At 39.6% G+C, this 17,897-nt stretch overlaps 1 protein-coding gene across 1 annotated transcript in view; it reads right to left on the reverse strand.

Moving 5' to 3' along the window:
• Nucleotides 1–17,340, reverse strand: part of LOC128513024 (muscleblind-like protein 1) — a 128,336-nt gene extending 110,996 nt beyond the window's left edge. Inside the window, exon 1 of the mRNA XM_053486617.1 lies at nucleotides 17,169–17,340. The gene's annotated coding sequence lies outside the window, so the exon portion shown is untranslated. The remainder of the gene's footprint in view (nucleotides 1–17,168) is intronic.
• Between the last annotated feature and the right edge of the window lie 557 nt (nucleotides 17,341–17,897).

Raw genomic sequence — 17,897 nt, forward strand, 5'->3', positions numbered from 1 at the left:
ACACAATGGCAATAAGTCACAGTTTAATAATTCCTTTTCACATAATTACATTATGAGCTTTTAGCCGTTTTATATTTCTTTCATTTGCCAGACGCTTTATCCAACTTTCAGGTGAAGCCAAGTCATTTCTGGGGACGTAGTCAGGAATTCATTTCAGAAGCAGAATTAGAAAATATACTGAAATAAATTCACGGCAAGGTAGTTACGGTTATATTACATTAAATGTAATCATATATTAAACTCATACTCATTTATCATTATTAAACCATTTACGCAGTTGATCCCCTGTCAATCAATATACGTAAATATCGCTTCAAATTAATAACGTTGCTGGAAAAACGATTAAAGAACATAGTCAGGGAAAACTACATTTTGATCCACTTTTCTTTTCCTCCTTTGTCAGTGAAGTATTTTCCAGCTCGATAATGCTGAAGAAAATGCACAATCCTGATTGGTTTACAGTAACCCTAACACCTGGTAGTCAATTAAGCATAATTTAACAGTTTAAGGATGGGGGCTCGGTGGTGTAGTGATTAGCACTGTTGCCTTGCACCTCCAGGGTCTGGGTTTGATTCCCACCTCCTGACGGGTTCTCTCCAGGGACTCTGGTTTCCTCCCACAGTCCAAAGACATTCAGATTAGGCTAATTGGAGTTTCCCAAATTGCTGACCGTGTGTGAATGAGTGTGTGTACGTGTGTCCTGCAATGGAGTGGCACCAGGCCCTTTGCGACCCTAGATACAGGATAAAGTGGTGTAGATGATGAGTTAGTGAGTAAGTACAGAGTCCAAGGTGTGTGTTTGATGTGTGAACCAGTTATGTATGAAATATGACTCTGCTGATCTTTTACAAACATCATTTAAATGAGCACATTTTTGGTTTATAATATTAATATCATGCATATACCGTATATAAAACGAGCGCTTTTGTATGTGCGTTATGTTAACCGTTTATAAATATAGCACTGGGAAATATTTCACCCTGAATTTTTCCTCCCCTATCAAGCGCCACTGTCGCTACAGAGCGTTAATCACTGGCCTTGCGTTATATTTCATTACCCTGGCTCTGTTGTCAAGTGATCTGCGCTCTTTGATTAATCTGCTAATTAGTTCAAATAAGGCTCTTTCTTGGCTAATTATATAATTAACTGATTTATGCTGGAAAATAACCATGAAAATGAATGATGCTGTTGACTTTTTTTTTTTTTTTTTTCTAAAATCATCATCATCCCCAATAGTGGCACATGATCACATATACAGTATTCAGAATGGATTAATTTTTTTATACTACAGCAACATAATTCCTGATACCTGATGGACTGAGTTTTGAATAGATTTTGAATAGACACTACTCAGTTGTGTATATTCCAAACACACACACTTTATCAAATTCATATTTTATACTTATACAAAAATTATGATGTCCTTTCATCCATCTATTTTAAGTACCACTTATCCTGTTTAGGGTCATGGAGGATGTGATGCCTATCCTTAAGAACTTGATGCATAAAGAATAAACCCTGAAAAAGGTGTCAATCCATCGCAGGACACACACATACACTACAGGCAATTTGGGAATGCCAATTAGCCTAATCTGCATGTCTTTGGACTGTGTAAGGAAACCGGAGAACACAAGGAGAACATGCAAACTCCATGCACGCAGACCCAAGGTGGGAATCCAACCTGGATCCTGGAGGTGCGAGGCCACAGAGCTAACCACTAAGCCACCGTCCTGTCCCTTCCTATTTAATGATTTATAAACACATCCATTTAGAAGTTGAAGTTGGCACGGCACAGGAGCACAAGGTGGGGTACACAATGCACATGGTTTCAGTTCATCATAGGGCACACATGCACACCAGACACTCTAACACTCATTCAAACACACTATGGGCAATTTGCTCCTGGACTGTAGAAGGAAACCCACCAAGCACGCAGACCTGAGGCGTGAATTAAACTCTCCACCCTGTAAATACGAGACCGCGACACTACTGTAAATCCCACGTATGCCACCGTACTGCCCCTGACTCGTTAATGATATAATTACATAACCATTTGAAAGATTCATTTGTAAACCAAACCGCTGCTTCTAGCGATTCCTATGTGTGATCACGCCCTCTGATAAAGACGATAAAACGAACAATTGAAAATAACCATTAATAACTATTCATTTATGAGACACTTTTAAAACAGCCTACGTTATAATAGGAACATTAATTAGCATGAATTCTATGGGGCCGAGTACTAATTTATGGGACATTTTATTGTTTATTTATATTGTGCCAGAACCACGTTTTAATTGCATCTAAAATTCCATCTGCACAAACGCCTTGTGCTGGTTAAGCAAAAAATGTCATCCTCATCAACTTATGCAAACACACACACACACACACACATATATATTATGCTCGCACACACCTTGCAGCCCTATTAAACGAAGAATCCTTTTTTGGTCACAGGCAGTGTTGTGCCAGGCCCTCAAAGCAAGTCCAAGTTACACTCCAGAGCATGAGGCTCTCACCGTGGACTGTAAATATTTATGAAGACCCAAGCTAAACATTCACACTCATTCCGACACGGAGATCCATCACAGGAATTGTCACAGTGCTGCTTCTCTCTCTCTCTCTCTCTCTCTCTCTCTCACTAACACTTTCTGAGTTTTTCTCTTTTACTCTACCTTATATTAGCACTCCCACAAAGTGTTTAATTCATCATGCACAAGATCAAACATCAAACCAGGACTTTTGATTGTGCAGAATAACAGAACACAATTATGAAAGTAAAAACTCCCCGGCTACACTAATGCACTCATGCCAGTGTTTCACTAGTGCTTGGATACCATCAGGGTCAAGTTTTTTTCAGTAAAGTCTATTTCAGGTCTAAAACGCTGGCCTCCCTGGAACTCCTTTAATGGCCCAAATATGTGGAAATGTGACCTCTTGGAGTGAGGTCAGGACTCCACAGGGGATGTGGCAATTCAGTTACTCCTGTAACGTGCAAGTAGTGTTGATGAATAATTGTGTGTACAGTAGTTCCCACTGACAGATGTGTCTCTTCCGCAAGTTGGTGACAAGGTATCTGTCACTTTTCAGAGATGTTCCACTTACTAAATGTTCACAGAATGCAGCGGGCTCCGAACCACCAGGGCCAGGATCGTCATTCACAGACATATGAGCTTTATTAAAACTTTGCACCCTTAAAATGTTTTACTGCAGCTAGAGTCTCATCACTGTACTGTGCTTGAGGTCTTCCGTAAATGTCACCCAGTTTTACGCCTTCATCCACGAGAAATTTGGGGAAAACCATTAACTCTATGGCCACCCCATACTACCCAGCCAATGCTGGCAGAGCCAGTCCCAAGCCTGAATAAAACAATGTGGGAGTGTTGTGTTAGAAAGGACATGTGGCGAAAATCTTGTTCCAAGTTGTGTGCCAAGATGGTATGTTGTGGCAACTTTATCATTTATTCTGGTAAAACTATCCATCCATCCATCCATCCATCCATCCATCCATCATACATACATACACTACTGTTCAAAAGTTTGGGGTCACTTGCAAATTTCTTTGTTTTTGTTTAGTGATTTATTTTCTACATTCTACAACAATACTGGGGATTTCAAAACTATAAAATAACACATATGGAATTATGGTAATTACGTAACAACAAGAAAAACAACAGTTAGTTGTTATTTTAAGACATTTTAAGAGGTCGGCCTTTCTCTAATAGTTCTTGCAAGAACAGTATTGTCAAGTGCATTTACAAAATCCGTCAAGCACCATAATGAAACTGGCTCTCATGAAGGCCGTCCCAGGAGGGCGAGACCAAAACCTACCTCTGCCGCAGACAAGAAGTTCATTCAGAGTTATCAGCCTGAAAAATGACCAATTAACAGCACCTCAGATTAGAGGCGTTATGAAGTCTTTACGTCAACTGGTAATGCATTTTTTGGACGCCTTCAGCATTCCTTTACAATGTAGAAAGAAATAAAAATATGGAACCATCATGGAGTTAGAAAGTGACCCCAAAATTTTGAACGGTAGTATCCATCCATCCATCCATCCATCCGTCCATCCATCCATCCATCCATCAATACATACATAATCTTAGTAAGGCTGTAGGGGTCTGGAGCCTATCCCAGGTAATTTAGGGCATCACCCAATGATACTCACACACTATAAAGCAAATTGGAAATGCCAGGGAGCCTTCATTGCATGTCTTTGGAATGTTGTAGGAAACTGGAGTACCTAAAGGAAACCCACCAAGCACAGGGAGAAGATGCAAACTCTGCACACACAGACCAGGGGTTGATTTGAACCTCTAACCCATGGAGCTGTGAGGCGACTGTGCTATTTGCTATCCACTGTGCTGCCCCGCACAGAAGACTAATAAGACATTAAGCTGTATAAACCAAATCTTATACTCTAAGGAGAACATACTGCATGCTCACGGCCATTATCATAAGGACAGTACTGATAAACCCCAGCATGACTACTGTACTTACCCATGTCTGGCACTCAGATACTGTACGACTGAGTCAGTAAAACATGAAAAGAGTAAACAAAAAAATGTAATACTGCAAAACATTTGTAAACAACTCGTCCATAACAGTTAAAATTGCAATTATTTTCAACATTTTTGAGATCTATATGTACAAAGAAAATGTAATGTACAGTTTATCAAAGATCAATTTAAAAAATTTGTTTTGAAAATAGAAGAATATTGCACAGGCTGGTTGTTAATCTCCAATGTGTTCCAGATGCATACAACATACCAGTGGGTGGAAAATCTTAGCGATGGATATTAAAAAAAAAAAAAAGAAAAAAGAAAGGCATAACATGGTATTTCAGCTTTTGCTGCCCCTTCGGCCTCAGATGGCAGAGGAGTAAAAGGAAATTCCGCTTGGCTTTTTCATGCCTTTTCCAGTGGAACAAATTGAAATTTTTGGCAAGGGTTTTTATTTTATTTATTTTTGTATATACAGATATTGGAACAAGATAGTCCATTGGTCCAGATCACTGAGCACAGATTTAACAGAAATGCTTGTCATTTGTCTTAATTTTAGCAAAACAGGAAAACAAATTTAGTTAAAAAGAAAAAAAATAAATAAAAGAAAGAAAACTAGTAGGGTAATTGTGGTTTAACCACAATATAAAAACATGTTAGGGCAGGGTTAGCATCTGTAAATGTTCTTATCAGTTTGTCAGGTTGATTAACCAAGTGTTCAGGTATTAAATTGTCTTCTTTAGAAAAGCATTAATTAAAAAAAAAAAAAAAACTTTTCTTAAATCAGATTTTTTCCCCAACAGTCAAAATGTTATGTTTTTTTCCACTGTACATTGATCAAATCTAACAAAATTTTTATCCAATGTATAACTTAAGCAAATAATCTGAATGAACAGATTCATTAAAAACAATCAAACTAACAAACAAACAAATAAATAAACAAGTAGCAATGTAACATGAAATAAATAAAAACCTTTTGGTGCTCAGATATCAATTTAATTTCGAAATTCCTAAATATATATGCCTATATCAGCATTTCAAAAGGCTTCCCTAATTGTCTTATGTCACTGAAAATGTGCATAAGTTAACTCTTATGTCATCGTTTTCTGTCTTTTATTTTATAATTTTTAACCTTTTTTTTAATGATGTGAAACATGCAGAAACCAATCTGTTCCAGTGATATAATGACTGTTATATTATATCATATACACTCACCTTAAGGATTATTACACCTGTTTAATTTCTCATTAATGCAATTATCTAATCAACCAATCACATGGCAGTTGCTTCAATGCATTTAGGGGTGTGGTCCTGGTCAAGACAATCTCCTGAACTCCAAACTGAATGTCAGAATGGAAAAGAAAGGTGATTTAAGCAACTTTGAGCGCGGCATGGTTGTTGGTGCCAGACGGGCCGGTCTGAGTATTTCACAATCTGCTCAGTTACTGGGATTTTCACGCACAACCATTTCTAGAGTTTACAAAGAATGGTGTGAAAAAGGAAAAAACATCCAGTATGCGGCAGTCCTGTGGGCGAAAATGCCTTGTTAATGCTAGAGGTCAGAGGAGAATAGGCCGACTGATTCAAGCTGATAGAAGAGCAACTTTGACTGAAATAACCACTCGTTATAACCGAGGTATGCAGCAAAAGATTTGTGAAGCCACAACACGCACAACCTTGAGGTGGATGGGCTACAACAGCAGAAGACCCCACCGGGTACCACTCATCTCCACTACAAATAGGTAAAAGAGGCTACTGTTTGCATGAGCTTACCAAAATTGGACAGCTGAAGACTGGAAAAATGTTGCCTGGTTTGATGAGTCTCGATTTCTGTTGAGACATTCAAATGGTGAAGTCAGAATTTGGCGTAAACAGAATGAGAACATGGATCCATCATGCCTTGTTACCACTGTTCAGGCTGGTGGTGGTGGTGTAATGGTGTGGGGGATGTTTTCTTGGCACACTTTAGGCCCCTTAGTGCCAATTGGGCATCGTTTAAATGCCACGGGCTACCTGAGCATTGTTTCTGACCATGTCCATGCCTCTATGACCACCATGTACCCATCCTCTGATGGCTACTTCCAGCAGGATAATGCACCATGTCACAAAGCTCCAATCATTTCAAATTGGGTTCTTGAACATGACAATGAGTTCACTGTACTAAAATGGCCCCACAGTCACCAGATCTCAACCCAATAGAGCATCTTTATCAACTGCAAGATGCTATCCTATCAATATGGGCCAACATTTCTAAAGAATGCTTTCAGCACCTTGTTGAATCAATGCCACATAGAATTAAGGCAGTTCTGAAGGCGAAAGGGGGTCAAACACCGTATTAGTATGGTGTTCCTAATAATCCTTTAGGTGAGTGTATACTAAACCAACTCTTTAACTTTGTTCCTTTATGTTTCTTAGATGCTTTATATTTACATTTCCCAGTGCAGCTTTTTTAAATGTTTCAGTACTTGTAATGCAATAAATCCCAATTATCAATTTTTCTTACATCTTGATGAAAAATACATATTCCAATAGCAGGAAAGGGATAAGGCTCTGTACAGTAGCAGGATGATAAGTTTCCAGAGCCCGCGTCTCTCATTATTAATCAAAACATATTGCTTCAGTCTTTATTTAGACATAAAGTGAATGTTTATCACACCGCCAGGCCTCGCCTACCTTATTTTGTCATTATAAATTCTGCCTCCTGTCAATGTCATTTATCAACCCGCAAAGTAAACTAACAGCTTTGTCGCATTGCGCGGTTGTCAGGTTAGTGTTCATCGTTTCGTATTAAAAGAACTTATTGAAAATAAAATCGTATTGTTGTACAGTGTTGTATCTGTAGTATTTGTATGACACCACTCATAGTGCTGGTACATAAACACACACTCACATGCGGGTCTCACATACTGTATGACCTTTACTTGTGATCATTTACGGCAAGCAGCTCTGAATCCCCACTGACTCACCCAGGAACTCACATCTGTCTCTCAACACCTTCACACACACACACACACACACACAGATAGACATATATACTCACACACAGGTAAATAAATAGAGGCTGTGAAAGAACAGTCTCTTCCTAGTCCTACCATAACAGCTTGACATCTTAAATCATTTTACTCCCAAGTTTCTTTCTTTTCTTTTTTTATTCGTTCACTCTTTCATTCTTCTTACCTCAGAGTCAGTCTTGTTCAAAACCAAATAAGGAAGTTTGACTGGGCTACGATAAAAAAACAACTGTAAAATAGAATAAATGGATAAATCTAATAAAGTAAATATTTGAACATGACTTGCACCTGTGTAACTGCAAAGTCATATTCATTAGATGACAAATATAGAAAAGATATTAGATCATTAGATACAGTAAGTCTGCAACATACAGTACAAACGAGTTTTATTCCAAGAGAGGTTCCAAAGTTTCCAAACTTTGTTTGTAAGTCCAACATACTAACACAACTGGCTATACACATTATATAACAGTAAAATGTTCTTTGAGATCGTGCTGATGTTTGAACAATTTATGTTAAATATGTTATGTTTTGGAACACGGAGTGGCGCAGTGGTCAAGTGCTCGCCCTACAGTATCATCTGGAGATCACGACTTTGATTCCCCGGTGATGCTGTAACCTCTCGCAGCTGGAGGTCTAGAGAGAGCTGATTGGCTGAGCTCTCTCAAAGGGGAGGGATGAGAGGTACTTACTGTACAGTAGTTCCCACATTAATCACAGCTCTACAGCCAATCAGGGGCGTCTGTGAGCTCACGCAAGCTGAAGGAGTAGATAGCGCTGTCCTCCAATGATGCGTGAGCGAGCAGTTCCAAAAGATGTGGTCAGCTGGCGTCACGTGGCTCGGAGGAAACATGTGATAGTCTTCGGCCCTCGCTGAGTGGCAGTAGTAGCCTTAATGTTGGAGCGTCCTAGTGACGGGGAGGATTTGAAATAAGCAGGCGCAAATGCATGAACTTTGAAAGCTTGTAACTTGAATGTTTGTACTGTATGTAGGGGATGAAATCCAGATCTACTGTAGAAAGATGCAATAAAATTTGTAGTAAACATGACATTTGGATACAACACGGGTTATGGGAGTTATTGTCACATCCCCTGTACAGTCCCGACCAAGCCGTTTTACCATATTTCATATTTGGGTCATTAAAGGAATACCTGGGAGGCCAGTGTTTTAGACTTAAAGCATGGCTCCAGAATACTGAGAAAACGTTCCATGTTGATGGTATCCAAGCACTAGTGATACCGTTATTCTACACAATCAAAAGTCCCAGTTTGACTTGAACACCGCTTGTAATACCTACCAACATCTGTATAGCATCATGAATTTGACTGCATAAGCACAAATAAATAATGTATACTTTATATTCTGTCCACACATTAAAAAATGTGTCATGATTTATGCAAAGACAACAAGAACAACACACACACACACACACACACACACACACACACAAAAAAAAAAAACCCACAAGGATTCTTAAATGTTGTTTTGGAAGTATCTAGTGCCGTTATGAGGTCACATGCTTTTTTAATTATTCACTTGCCTTGAACATCCGTCTAAACCCGGAAGTATTGAGACAGCATCTGCTCTTGCGCTCTCGAAGTGAGGGACCTGCAGGTATACACTTTTCTCAGCAGGGAACCCACACATAGAATTGAAAATTGCTGGAGTGGCCTTTTGTGTCCATCCAGCTGACAGCGAGCTTCCATCTCACACCTTTAGCGATGTGCCAAGTTATTTGGCATGCCACACTTAGCTTGTTCATACTCAGAATTAGTCAACAGCCTGCTATAATATTAGCATATGACATTATAACCATCCACTTTCTCAACACTGGCTTTTTGTCATGGCTTTTGTAGTTGGGTTTCCATCAACCTGGCTTTGTGCGAAATTTACAATGGAAACTAAATGGGAAATGGGAAAATAGAGACTGACACAGATTTCTATTATTGGCTGGAAATGAAAAAAATCGGTGTATGGATCAAAAGGTTGTGATGGAGTAATGGAAAAGGTGACAAGCCTCGGTTTTAGTTTCTCCATGATTTGGTGTGTTTACCCGATGTTTTGTTTTATTACATCATCTTGTTGGTTACAGTATTAATAATCCTTCATGGATCGTAGTTTATAGAATTATGAATTATGCAAATTATGAAATTGTTCTATCCTAAAAATAGGAGAACTTTGATTAATAATAAATGTATTAATTAACTTGTAAAAAGTTCTAATCACTTTTAGGAGGTCCTACATATTTATCATTGGCCTACTCGGATCACATGACATGAATTGACATGGAAAAATGTTGATTTTCTAAATATTAAAATATTTTGAACAGGTATATCAATGCAAAGATGTGTGTGATGATAGTTTTGAGAATTCAGCAGTGCTATGGTACAATGCATTATATTGTTATAATGTTACAATAACTTTATCTATATTGTAGTGTATAATTTACTTACAAATCTGTTTATAATTGTTCGATTGTGGTATTGTTTTGCCTGAATAAGTATTTGTTTATAAACATAAGTAAATTATTATACACTGTAAGAAATTAACCCTATGTATTAAGATATGCCAAATTAATTAAGTCCATAAGTAAAAGTTTGCTAATAACTATTTAAAACTCATAACATAAAACCCGATTTTATAGTTTTTAAAATGCAACTGGCCCTGCTTACAAATTCATAATACAGATCTGTGTGACTTATTAATCAAAAACACAACATATCTTTTCATCAGTGGCTTATGGCCGTAGATCATGGAGTATACACTCTAGCAGCTCGTTTTGAGCGGTTTTAGATGCACAGTACCTTTGCTCCACTGTGTTTGCTACAGCAGGTGTGTTCCATACGTGCAAGGCAAAGACAGCAGAGCTGATAAACTACACAAGAAAAATCCTTTTTTGTGTGAAAACCAAGGTCATCATGGTGCGCACAAATTTTTTATTAATGGACATAATTCATTTTAAAATGCTTTTTTTTTTTGCGTATTTCAATCCTTATAAAATACCTCACATTTGGAGGAGTTTAGGTATCTTGGTTCTGTGATCAGGAATCACGCTAAATTAAAGCGAGAGATTGACAGACAGATGGTTGTAGCATCAGCAGTAATGTGGACAGCGCACTCATCTGTTTTGGTAAGGTTAAAAGACAAAGCTTTCAATTTATCAGTCAATTTATGTCCTGGCCCTCACCTATGGTCACAAGATTTTGGGCAGTGATCAAAAGGACAAAGTTGCAGGTACAAGCAAAGAAAAAATTCATTTCCTCCGCAGGGTAGCTGGGCTCAGCCTGAGAGATAAAGTGTAAAGCTCTGCTGTTTGGGTGGACCACAAAGTAGAGCTGCTGCTCCTCTATATCAAAAAGAGCCAGCTGAAGTGGTTCGGGAATCTGATAAAGATGCCGCATAGACGCCTACCTAGTGAAGTGTCTGATAGGGAGAAAGCCAGGATGGGGCTCTCCAACCCCAGGATGGAGAGATTATATCTCTTGTCTGGTCTGGAAGTGCCTGGCTATCCTTATGTACGAAGTGGCAAGGAAGAGGCAGGTCTGGGCATTTCTGCTCAGACTGCTGCCCCATGACCTTGACCATGATAAGTGGCAGGAATAGATGGATAAATGGATGGATAGATACAGGGGAAAAAAATCCACAGTGCAAGAAGGGGGCAGCATGAGTCTTGTCCCGAATGCCTCACCTATTTGCAAAGTCCATATCTGACCCCTATAATAACTACATAGAGCAATTGGTTTAAAGTGATCATTGAAAATTTTATGTTGAAATGGATAATACCCCGGCAAAACGTTTATTTTTATCCGCCACTCTCCTTAACGCCAGTACACTTAACTCTAACCTTAACCTTAGTACCCATAACTCTTGTCTCTGACTCCACATTGCTGCTTTTTTTCTGTTTAAATTTCTTCACTAAACACGGACAAGAGCTACCTCCTTTCACAGAAGGAGGCCGTTTAACTGATCCTAAAGCTTTTAGACAAAAGTATTGAATAACGTACAGAGAGTAATAAATCAGGAGGTTACTGCCAGGGTTACGGGTCCGAATCTGGTTTGTATGCGTAAAGTTAACGTTCTTTCTTTGCTTGGTGGGTCCAAAAACGTGGTGTAGGTTGATTAGAATTTCCAAATTACCCATACTGTGTGTACTCTTGCTCTGTGATAGGTTGGAACCCCATTCAGGGTTTTTCCCCGCCTTGTGCCCTAGGTTCCCTGGTATAGGCTTCAAGTAATCCTACACAGTATTAATGGATGGATAAAGGCTAAACCAATACACTATTACACAATTACATTTTGCTATTAAAGTTAAATTGGCATGTCAGTGCAAGTGTACACTCAGTCATCAGATTCTGAATCATAGCATAATGATGAGAAAGGGAAAGAAGTCCCCCATGTAAAACTTGTACAGATAATAAACAGTTACATTGCACTGCTAATGGTTAAAAAGGTGTAAGCTGGCTCTTTGAGCACATACTGTAGTTAATTGGACCTGCTATCACTCTCCAGACCCATTTCACAATGCACTTAACATGCTGACTGGTACTCAATCACTTTTAAACATCCTCTCCTTGTGATTCACCTCTCCCTCACCTTCTCCTTTTTCCTCCATTCCTCTGTCCTTCTTTTAGAATCTTTTTTTTAATCACATTTGAGACCTTTTATGCACGGTGGACAATGTGTTGTCAGGGTCAGTATTGGGATTGGTCACCAGATCTTCATAATCATCATAGCAAAATATGTTACTTTGATGAAAGGAACATTAAGTACTGTTAAAGAAAGTTTTAATCTTTTGAGTGGTAACAGTGCCTACATAAATTACAACCCTATCATTGATTACTTTCTTAGAACTTGATGTAAAGCAACAGCAAGATAAAAGTAAAAATTGTCAGTCTTGGCACTATAAACTATTAACTTAATGACAGTAGTCTAGACATATTTTGAAAAACAAATCAAGTGTCGGCAGTAAACTGTAATAATACATAAAAGAAAACAGAAGTACATTATTAGACAAGCAATGGTAGTCAGTGATTATAATTACAGATTGGTCATGGAAAACAATGGTGATCAGTAATTCGTTATTAGGAAACAATGCTGATCAATGGCCATTCATTGGGAATAATGGTGATCAGTGATTTGATTCTTGGAAAGGAGATATGTGATTGGTCATTGGCAGGATTATTAAACAGTCATTGACCATTGGGAATTATCATGATCAGTGATTTGATCATAGGAAAACTAAGGTAATCTGTGATTGTCACTCTGGATTGTGTCACTCTGGATACACTCTTAAATGTAAAATGTAAATGTAAAATAGTGCTCAGTGATTGGAGGTTAGCAACAGTGGTGAACAGTGATTGGGTGTTGGCAATAGTGGTGGTGATCAGTGAATGATGGATATTGATCATTGATTGGCTGTTGGAAAACAATAGTGAATGGTCATGGGAAAACAATGCAGAACAGTTATTGGTTAATGGGAACAATGATCATTAATTGGTTATTGGAAAACAACAGTGACCAGCGATTGGCCATTGGGAAACAGTGGTGATCATTAATTGATTATTGGGAAATAATGGTGAACAGGGATTAGTTATTGGAATGAGTGGTGATCAGTAATTAGATGTTCGCAACAGTGGTGATTGGTGGAGGATGTTTTTAAAAGATAGTGATCAGTATTTTGCCATTGGGAAACAATGGTAATCAGTGATTGGCTAATGAGAACAGTGGTGATTAATGATTGGTCATGGGGTAACAATGTTGATTAGTGATTGATCATTGGGAAACAATGGTGATCAGTGATGGGTTATTGGGAACAGTGGTGAAAAGTGATTGGTCATTGGGAAACAATGGCAATCAGTGATTGGTTGTTGGAAAACAATGGTATTTAGTGATTGGTCACTGGGAGATCACTAACTGGGTTCCTGCAAAACAGAGTGATCGATGATTGGCCATGCTTGCTCAAGCTAAACTTAATCAGCATTTATACACTGATGGCAACCAAATTTGCCCCATAAACTTATATATTGTAGCGTTTTTACGCCGGGAAGAATGCTGGAGAGACGAGTGAGCTTATTTGCTACCCAATGCAATGGCTGGGAGTACTTTATTAAGCACACAGCATGTAAGGCATGAGCAGCACCTTCACTCAGGAGCCTACATCCAATTCAGCGTCAGCTTGAACTGGAGCACATTTCACACGTCACACACCTCAACACACACACAACAGGGCCGAAGTCACTAACCCAAACACCTTTCCCCATCATGGTGAACACACCGACATCCCCGCAAGGCATGCTGGTCGTCAGCCGCCGCCCCGCCCACGCCACAATATTCAGCAGCTGTGATGCAAGCTGGAAAGCAATTTTAGGGCCAGGGCAGTAGCTACCGTAATGTCAGCTGAAAAAGTCACTAGCTTTGGAATTATGCTCGCTCTCTTTTTTTTTTTTTTTTTTATAAAATCACTAAAGAAGTCTAAAAGTCTGTATATCTATCAGCACAGTCACCAAGCTGACAACACTGATTTGGCTGTGTCACATCTGAGAATATATTTATTTATTTATTATTCGTAGAAGTATCACATAAGAGGTTATTAATATTAATAATACATTGTCACACCCTCACTGTAAATGCAATCTGTCTGGAAGTCTCGAAGAAACCCACTCACCCCTGTTCACTGGGGAGTCTATGCTTTGAGTAATGGGCAACTATCAGGGCCCTGCAAATAACTGCAGCCTGGCTGTGAATTCTCACTGCAGAGGGTGAAGCCAGGCCAGGGTGCTTCGCAGTGCATCACGGGACGCATGAGATCAGCTGCTGAATTGCTGAAGTGTTACTGCAAGCGGACAAAGAACGGCTGCCCTCCCGTCCTTGGTGTCCCTGTCTGCTCCAATTATCATATAACAAACACTCAGAGATTAGAGTGTGAGCAAAATCCTTGGCTATCACATCATAATTTCTTATTACCTAGTTTTACTTTTCATTCACATGTCTTTGAGAGTGTTCCTGTCTGCATACATGACAGAGATAACAACTTTGTTTAAAGCCATTATTAACAGTTTATATCACAGTGGTATTGGATTCTTAAATGGGTTTGGCCCAAAGGTGGGAAAGAACCTTATACAAAAAAACTTTCTGACAGGCAAACAATGTGTTATTATGGCAAACTCACTCTCTTATCCTGTAGAGGGTTGCAGGGTTACCTTGGCGCTTATCCCAAGGGGACTCTTGGTATTAGGCAGAGTACACCCTGGACAGGGTGCCAGTCTATCACACAGCACACTCTGGAAATGCCAAATGTCTTTGGACTGTGGGAGGAACCCCACCAAGCAAAGGGAGAGCATGCAGACTGCACACAGACTTAAGGTGGGGCTCAAACCCTCAACCCTGGAGGTCCTAGGCCACAGTGCTAACCACTACACCATCTTGCCACTCAATTAGCAAACAATACTAGTAAACATACTGGTTTAAAAATAGATTGCTCAACAAAGAAAACGTATTTATTTTTTAAAACAAAGGGTAATTAACATAATAAATAAAACGTTAACATTTATGCAAGACGTCTCTGCTATTAAGATGTTATTGTTGTTGTTGGTCTTTTTGCTGCTCCCTGCAAGGGGTCACCACAGCAGACCACCCAGTCTGCACATACAAGCTTGGCACAGGTTTCATACCGGATGCTCTTTTTGACGCAACCCTTCTATTTTATCCAGGCTTGGGACCGGCACTGCATTTAGTTGCTGGGGTTTGGGCACTAGCTGTGAATCGAATCCGGGCCTTCCGCATGGCAGGCAAAACCCCCACCACTGAAGGATGGCTGGGTATTTTTAATGTTTACTCGTATTCACATCCACACACAAAATGATGTGAAAAATGTGAATCTAAAGAAGTATAAAGTCCAAGAAAACACACTGGAGGCCTGGAGCATATTCCAAGGAATTTAGGCCACAAGGCCGGGTACACCCTGAATGGGCTGGCAAAACTAGGCGCATACACTCACAAACCAATCATACATTAAGGGCGACTTGGAAATGTGAATCAAACTACTGTGCATGTCTTTGGACTGGGTTGGCATAAACCCAGAGGTACCCAGAAGAAATCCACAAAGCACAGGTAGAACATGCAAACTCCAGAAATACAGTACTGTACACAGATCAGAGGAGGGATTCTAATTCTCACCCTTGGGGATGACCATGCTAACCACTAATAATCCAAATTTAATCTTAACTCCAGATTGGCTGACATGCTCAATGGATTATAAAAAAAAAAAGAAGCATAATAGGTGTGGTCCCATATTTCAAAAAGCATAAGGGATTGACATGTAGCTATCCATAACTCCTAGCAGGTCTTAATACAATCAGTAAAGTCGGTATAGTTATTAAACGGAAGATCATGCTTGTTTAATAGGTTGCACAAACCGAAAAGGATTCTTCAATCAGGAATTAATATTTGGGATGAAGGTACAGTCTTGCAATTGGTGTGGGTAAAGATCACGCAAACATTTCCCCTAACTAGCCCTGCCTACTTTATATTCCATGCATCCATACATCTAGGAACCTACAGTATGTAGTCCAATTAGGGAAGATGGCGGCGAATGGTGACCATTGTATTTATTCCCTTTTTATGTGACTATAGTAGGACCTCTGGTCAACGTTTACAAGGGCAATTTGGGAACAGCAATTAGCTTAATCTGCATATCTTTGGACTGTTCGAGGAAACTGGAGTTCCTGAAGGAAACTCACCAAGTACGGGGAGAACATGCAAACTCTATGCACACACCCAGAGCTGGGAATCGTGGCGGTGCAAGGCGACAAGGCTAACCACTAAACCCCTGTTCCAACCTACTTTTTTTTTTAAATGGAAGAAATACAGAGTAGAGATTAAAAAATCAGGTGATATTCAGACTTGTTACAGTACTGCATGCCCAGTCCACAAGACCAATTCGAACCTCATTAGAAGGCAATAATGCATTCAGGTTCCCTGTGGCTTTAAGGTTAGGATATAATCAGCAAAGCTTGTGTTCTTATGTCTTTAGATGTATTTATTAATAAATAATTTTTTCTGATTAGAAAAATGTGTGCAATCCCTGTGGTCCTCCCACATCTCCCAACTGCTTTCCTTGACTCGCTTCTGAATCCAATTCAACAGATGGCATACTTATAACTAATTCCCCTCTGAGCAAATAGCAAAATCGGTCACGTGATTCTCAGAAGATGCTGGTTAGCCGTAGAAGGTGTGGGTTTAAAACAGAAGGAAGCTTTAAACATGCTCGGATACAGTGATTTAAAGCGTGTTTGCTTAAGCTGACAGCGCACATTAGGCAAAACCCGAACTACTTTATGAACGGCATCTGTGAAGCGATCCTCCGCGCATGCAAATGTGAGCTAACGAGCTTCGAAATATGAACAACAAATGATGCCCTGAGATACAGCACATGGCATAAAGCACTGCTCCAACTTTAAAGACGTTATCGAATGATGCCTTGACTGATGTTAAAAGCAAAACTAATCGCACCCTGTGGTCATCTTACTGAATTAGAAAAGTGAAAGTAGAAATGAAAAAGAAGAAAAAAAAAACGATTTTGAAACTCTTAGAAAGAGATAGAATAAAAAACCTTCAGGGACACTCAAGTTGAGCAGTAAAAGGTGTGTTGCTCACCTGATTTCCTCTGAGTCTTGCTCCTTTTTCTACTCGTTGTCACTCTCTCGTTCTCTCTGTCTTCGAGTTTCCTGTCAGACGGTAACGAAGTGCCAAAGAGCCCAGGGACGGGGGAAACCACTGAACGTGCGTAAACAGCGTATCATGCAGTGTATTGTGGGAGGGCTGGGGCCAATTTCTCCGCTTCTCCCTCTCTCTCTCTCTCTCTTTCTCTTCTTCTCTCTCTCTCGGTCCCTCCCTCCCTTGCTTGCTATTTCTCCAGAATTAGCCTCTACACTACTGCCACCAATGCTGCTCAGGTTTCTATAGCAACACCCTCCCTTTCTTTATCTCTCTCTCACTCTCTCTCTCTCTCTACACCTCCATCATTCGCTTGCACTCTTTCCAAAGGAAGCAAGACCAGACCTGTTGCCACATTTTTTCCTACTTCTCACTCTCAGGAAAACCTTTTATGAACAGTTTGAGGGGGAAAAAAAGGAGTGGAAGGAAATACTGTATATACATGTGAGTAGAAATGTACAAAGTATCAAATGATGTGTGATTATAGAGATGGTAGAAGGAAGAGTGCATCAGTGGATGAGACGGGCAAATATTCAGGACACGATGTCAGCACTCTGCTGCTTACTTTAACAGTCTTAACCCCACGCTAATCAGTGCCGTAGCATCTGTTTCTGCCTACTACTGGGCCCCTGTGTTCTATGCATGTGTGTGCGCGCGCGCACACACACA

This window comes from Clarias gariepinus, chromosome 25, assembly GCF_024256425.1.
Source record: "Clarias gariepinus isolate MV-2021 ecotype Netherlands chromosome 25, CGAR_prim_01v2, whole genome shotgun sequence".
Lineage (NCBI taxonomy): Eukaryota > Metazoa > Chordata > Actinopteri > Siluriformes > Clariidae > Clarias > Clarias gariepinus.